This window comes from Equus caballus, chromosome 3 (assembly GCF_041296265.1).
Source record: "Equus caballus isolate H_3958 breed thoroughbred chromosome 3, TB-T2T, whole genome shotgun sequence".
Classification (NCBI taxonomy): Eukaryota; Metazoa; Chordata; class Mammalia; order Perissodactyla; family Equidae; genus Equus; species Equus caballus.
The window spans coordinates 50,489,985-50,496,867 of record NC_091686.1 but is presented as its reverse complement, the minus strand read 5'-3'; positions in this window follow the sequence as shown (position 1 = coordinate 50,496,867).

Sequence of the window (6,883 nt, the reverse complement as noted above, 5' to 3'; positions counted from 1 at the left end):
CTTCCTTAGTTTGGTCCAGCATTTCTCAATGTTTTTGGTCTCAGGACCTATTTACACTCTTAAAAAGTATTGATGATCCCATAGAGCTTTTGTTTATGTGAGTTATATGTGTCTATAGTTACAATATTAGAAATTAAAACTGAGAAATATTTAAAATATGTATTCATTCATTTAAAAATAATGATAAACCCTTTATATGTTAACAAATTACTTTAATGAAAATGAGTTATATTTTCTAAAAAAACAAAAAAATTAGTGAGAAGAGTAGTGTTGTTTTACATATTTGCAAATCTCTTAATGGAAAACATCTGTTTTGAGACACTGGCCTGGTGGTTACTAGGGGCTGGGGCCGGGGAAAATGGGGGATGTTGGTCAAAGAGCACAAACTTCCAGTTATAAGATGAAATTCTGGGGATCTAATGTACAGCATAGTGATTATAATTAATAATACTGTATTATATACTCGAAAGTGCTTGAAAGTTGCTAAGAGAGTAGATTGTAAGCCCACTCACGACAAAAAGAAATGGGAATTAGGCGACGTGATGCAGGTGTTAGCTAACGTGATGGTGGTAACCATTTGGCAATATACAAATGTATCAAAGCAACACATTGCTCATCTTAAACTTACACAATATTATACATTAATTATATCTCAATAAAGCTAGGAAAAAATAAACAAAATTAGAAGTCACTAATGATTAAAAAGAAAACACCTCTTTCAAATCATGCTAAAAGGTCAAGCGAAATGAAGAGTAAGTATTGACCATTGAACTCAGTAATGTGATCCTGGGTCACACTGGTGATTCCTCACTGATGCTCTCTCCTAAGAAATTAAATTTTCAGTTAGGCATATCAAAAATACAGAAACTGTTATAATCCAACATAATCCATCTGCCATAACCATTTTAAGGGTGGTCTGCCCTCACTTCTATCTTATCTCACACAGAAACACTAAGTCAGAAAAAAAAAGTCATAAGCCATATAATTAGCAAACATCCAGGTGGTGCTACATTTCTTAAAATGTTGCTCCTATTCTTGTGCAACTCTCCTAGTGAGGTTATTCCTAAAATCTTAGCTCCTTTTCTCCTACGTGGAACAGTGCAATCCCTGTCCTTCATTGAGGCATGAAGGTGAATGGACTTCTGATTTAAGACTTTCAGCTTAGGCAACCTTATGAATGATTTTTTACAGATCATCAGAGAACACAATTAGAAATTACATTAAACATACATTTGCTGAAGTGCAGGATACCTCTATAAATACTTTTAAGTACTGAATTGACATATTTTTTAAAGTAAGCAAAAATAAGAAAAGCTTTAAACCCACTTCCATTATCATGAATACACTTTCAGGAAGACTTCTTCAATAATTTATTAATAAAGTACTCAATTTACCAATAAATTGCCAATAATCTAAAGCTCATTGAGGTTATGAAATACAAAATATCATTGTAATTATTTTAATTTATTCATTATTTCATTTATAAAATTATTTTTAGTCTCTATATATTTACATAGAAGGATGCCAGCAATTTATTGTTGAGCCAAAAAAACACAAGTTATGGAATAATATGATTAGTATCCCATTCAATATTTTTAAAAATCTACATATATTATATATATGTTTATAAATATATGGGAGAATATATTTCAGATTATTGACATTATTTATAGTCCTAGCAAGGGACTAGGAGAAGGGATTGTGTTCTACACACTTCTATATTGTTTGGGAGTTGCCACTCCACTAATAAATACTATTTTATATTTTCTGAAATACATTTGATTGTCAGAAATAAAGTGTCTACTTTTTCTCTAGCAAAATATTTGTATAGTATAGACATGTCTATATAGTATATATAATTTTTATATACTAGAATATACATTAGCAAATATCCCTCTTTTGGTAAGAAGAGGGTTTTATTTTTAGCAGCGTAGAATCAGAACTTCAGGACTGCTGATCTCTGGATTTTTAAACGACCACAGTGGCACAGGTGCAAAGCTACAGGACAAAGAACCAGGATAGATCACTGGAGATAGCCTGCATATTTCTCTCAATATAAAGTCCTCTTATGAAATAATACTTCATAGTTCTCCGAAAATTGAAGGAAAAATCTAGTTGCAATAATTTAATTTTTACACGGTTTTTTTGTCAATCGCATGCTCCAGATTCCTTATTAGTTGGACGGAGGGAAATCAAGATATTGTCCTGCTGCTTTTACTTCTATTTGCTCATTTTCTATTACGTTGCCATAGGGATGAAGAGGAAAGAAAGAGACTTTATGTCCAGTGCCAATTTGAAGCTAATTGTCACAAATATACATAAAGTACTTCAAATTACCAATGACTCACCATACATCTAAATATGTTTATTATGTGTTTGGGTTTTTTTAACAATTCTCATCTGTACTATCCTATGTAAGAGACTGTTTTCTCAACTTTTTTGGTTTACCTTAAAAAGATTGTCGTGTAAAAAGTAAGGTGAAATAGCTGGCAGATCATGTTAACGAGGACAAAGCAGCATCTCACAGATCTTTACCCTGCACAAAGTCAGCCTGCATCCATTCACCTCAGGAAGAGAAAGTCGAAGTGTCTGACGCAGGAACTCTAGCAGGCAACAAGGACCCAGCACAGTCAGAAACACAGCGCGGAAAAAGCATGCAAGTGGCTGTAACTAACCATCTTTTCAAAGAAGAATTACTTTGAATTCCAATCAAGACAGCTCTGTCTTGTAGACTGGGGGCGATTTTGAGTAGCGGGCTCCTGGGAGTATTACTAATCTTCTAACTCACAATAGCCGAACTCAACGGACTAGCCCTCCACACTACGTGGCTGACCCAGCCCTGGTAAATTTTACTTACTGTGTTTCAGCCTAATGAAAACAAGTTGGCACTAGTAATTTTGCTGAAATTCTAGCTAACCTAGGGAAATCATAATATGCCATTTTCCTTACCTACTGAGCAGGAACAAAGTCCAATTCCAGATCTGTCCTAGTGCTCAGTGCATGGATGATGCTCCCCAAAGCCAAATAAGGAATATCTTTTAAATTATCTCACATACACCAGACTTCACTGAAAAGAAGCAAAGCACTTTTTTCTTCATATTTAAACCAATAAATATTTACTAAATGTGTATGATGTCCAGAATACTGTGGTAACTTTAGGTTGAGGACAGAAAATAGTTATGGTTTTAATTGTACCCTTCAAATATTTTTATCATGAATATTTTTGTCCGTTAAACATAGCCTAGGTTATTTTTTGAAAACATTGTTTATCTTGCAAATAATCTCAGGTAAAAAGAAAACATACTCTTCTTATAAGGGATTTAATGAAAACCTGTGATATCTTCACCTTTCTCCTAGGGAAAAAAAAATGCCAATTTTTTTCCTTTTATGGCGAAGATGTACTCCTTCCATTCTGGAGATATTCATTCATACCATTTTCTGTTTGGCAAAACTCTGGTTTTAAATATTTGGCCAAGTCAAGGTCAGAAATAAATTTACTAAGTGCTACCCTGCTGCCTATTTCCTTCTCAGAGTATCTGTAAGAATTCCAACAGGAAAATAACTAGGAAAGCAGAAACTGCTCTAGATATTTCAATCGGGAAACAGGTAATTCTTAGAAAAATGGCTCAGAGGCTGCTCCAAAATCTCCCATCTGCAGAAGCCCACCCATCTGCTTGCTGCTGCCAGAGGAAGGAAAACGTGGCTCCCCCTTCTTTCCCACCTGGCAGATCTGGTGGGAATGCGTCTCACTGGGGAATCTAACACGGAACTGGGCTGCCAGGCATTCTGAGAAGGTAGTTCCCAAGTGTCCTGCCACCTCATACACAGGACGTTGAAGAGGGAAATGACGCTAAATTGCCCACAGATAATGTGTTGGGAGGAGGAAGGATTGAGGCAAAGTCTCTCCCGGTGGTATTGGCCTAAGAGGTTTAAGCTGTGATTTGACAGGTCACCTTGCAATTACTGAGGTGAATGCAGCTATAACATAATTCACTCTCGGTTATCTGCTTAGGGGATTTTGCTCTTTGATCCTCCCACTTTTATTTCCTGACCATTGGATAGGAAATTTAAATTTTCTAAATACTTCCTAAATATTAATTTCAATGATTTAACTGATAAAAACCATACATTAAATTACTGTATATCTATATCTACCTTACTATGTATCTGTTGTGAACACAACAGGTGCAGGGCATTGTGCTGAAAGACACCATGTGGGATGCAAAGATGGCCCCTGCCTTCCAAGTGTTCACAATTACTGGGAAGCAAGATGAAAATACAATCGATATAACTCAAGGCAGATTGTGTGCAACAAGGGTGAGAGGAAGAATTAGAGCAGGAGAGATTCCTACGAGGTGATGACGAGTGACTAAAGAAAGCTGTGGGGAGGAAATGCTTTTTGAGGTGTAAGGATTCTGAGAGATGGAAATGGAGTGAGGGGCATGCCAGGACAAGAAGCCAGAGTGAGCAGAGGAAGGAGGTTGAAGAACTTGCTAGAATTAGACTAGAAACAGATACCACAAACTCAGATGCCTGCAGGGGCCAGCAGTAATGGGAATGAAGCAGTCCATATGGGCCCTGTGGTCAACAGAAGAACGCACAAGCCACCTAAGGAGGCCTCCCTGGTGAGGATGTTGGCCCAGTGTTAGCAGAGCTTCCAAATGTTCCACAGAAGGAATTCTGGTTTCAGTTATGAACTCCGTTCTCATTGAATAACGCTCATTCATTTTTAAAATTATGCATGTTAAGCATTTCCTCAGAAATTTTCTTCCTATAAGTTGTGTGTCTTTGATTCTCTTCATAAACCATTATAGAGCTTTTAAGACCCTATTCTGGCCTGAGCCGAATGAAGTTGTGATAGTGAGGATAATGTAAGGGGCAGGGACACAAGAATTAGGCAGAAGAATTGACATCTGAATGTCAAGAGGCCTAGAGTGAAAGGAAGCAACAAGAAGGGGAAAAGAGAAAGAAGATAATCAGAAATGCAAATACTAGAGGCATTTACCTGTGTGATCTCTGAGGACTGAAGACTGCTGATTTTATTTATTTTTATATTTGTGAGTATTCTTTACTTTCTCAAAATTGCTTATCAACAAATTATTTCTCAAAAACTGTGTGATTATACACTTTAACATAGCAGGAAAAATGATAATGACACCAGGGCACGTGTCAAGAAGTAAAATGAATGCCTAAAATGTAGCCTTAGTGCTATCTTGCTTTACAAGCAGTTTTAAACTGAGTTGAATACTGCACCAGTGAAAAATATTAGACCTATTTTTTTGCATGAAATTTAACGAAGGAAGCAAATAATATAAGCCATTACATAAAGAAAGTTCCTGCTTTCAACCGAACAGGCCAATGTTAATATTGAATTATCTATGTTAATCCTGATCACGTAAGTCTTAGGGGTGTGGTCCGCAACCAGGGGAAATCACAGGTGCCTGAGTTTCCAGGTAAGCTGGGGCTCCTGAGGAGGATCTCTTTACTCTGAACTCTCAGAAAACATTCTCAACTAGAAACTTGGAGAGACATTTGAATTGAGCTTTTCCCAGCAGTGGTGCTTTTTCAGTAACATAGTAGAGTACCTACTGGAACATAATGAAAAAGATCAACAACAAAATCCACAATTTCAGGGAAAAAAAACACCCTACCTGACAACGTTCTCTTTGTTTCCGAGTTACCGCTTCACAGACGGAGCCCTATAGAGTGTGTGTAAGCATACATACTTTTAGCCTCAGAACAAAGAATAAAAATCTAAAAAGGTAAAAATGAAAATGTGTGCTGTTCTGCCGCAGTGTAGCTGGAGTTATAAAGGCCCTGTGAACAATATTGAGTTTGCGGGGGCACAATCACATCACGAAAGATTTACCTTCACTCTGCAAACTGAATCTAGGGCAATAACAGTCTATTACAAGCAGAGCAATACAACATCAAAGGAATGCTTAAAAGAACCAGACAGAACCTTTAAATCAACACAATCGAGTTATCTTCCCCCAAAGGAAGCACCCGGGAGAGCTCGTAGCAGGGTTTTTCAAGAGGTATTACTAATTTACCATAAGTTATATTTAATACACTTTTTAAACACGGTTTGTAATCTCTCTCCACTTTTTAGAACACAGAGCAATAAATTAAAAGAGAAACAGTCCCCAAAGAGCAAGAGATTGGGGGAAAAAAAAGACAATAGTTTGATTCTTTCGGGGCTCACATTTCAAATAATTCTTCCACAACTGAAAAGGCTGTATTGGTTCTTTCCTTTTCCGACTTCCATAAGATTCTTTAAATGTGAACCTAGAGGAAGAATAGTAAATTTTTATTATTTATATTTATAAAATTAATCAATATTCAAATTCTGTTCAAAATGGCAAGATTTGTCATAACATTTTAGAAAAATGGTAAGAAATACTCTTTAGCGTCCCTAAGAGAGAAGTAAACAATTTTATTTTGCCTTCCTATGACTCAAATGAACGTCTGAGCGGTTGAGTTCCTCACCCAGATCATGTCAGAAATGGTAGGAGAATTTATTGTGGAGTAGTACTGTTCATTGCTGGCAGTTCTTAGACATTTTCTTATCATTTTACTATTTCTCCATACGTCCCCATTTTTAATGTATGTAATAGTGTGTTTAGTTTAATAAAGTATTGCTATACGATATTACTTATCTACCTATAAAAAGATGTTACTTTTCTACATGTATAGCACAGGTTTTGTTGTTATAAATTTTAGTCTAAATCTACACATTGGTATTTCCCATGAAGATAAACGGAACTATTGAGAATTACCAAAATCTTTCATCCTCTGTTCATGTCCAATATTTGCATACATAGAGTCATGAATTTCTATATGACGCTAACAGAACTACTCCTCCAATTCTTTCAAAAGTCAT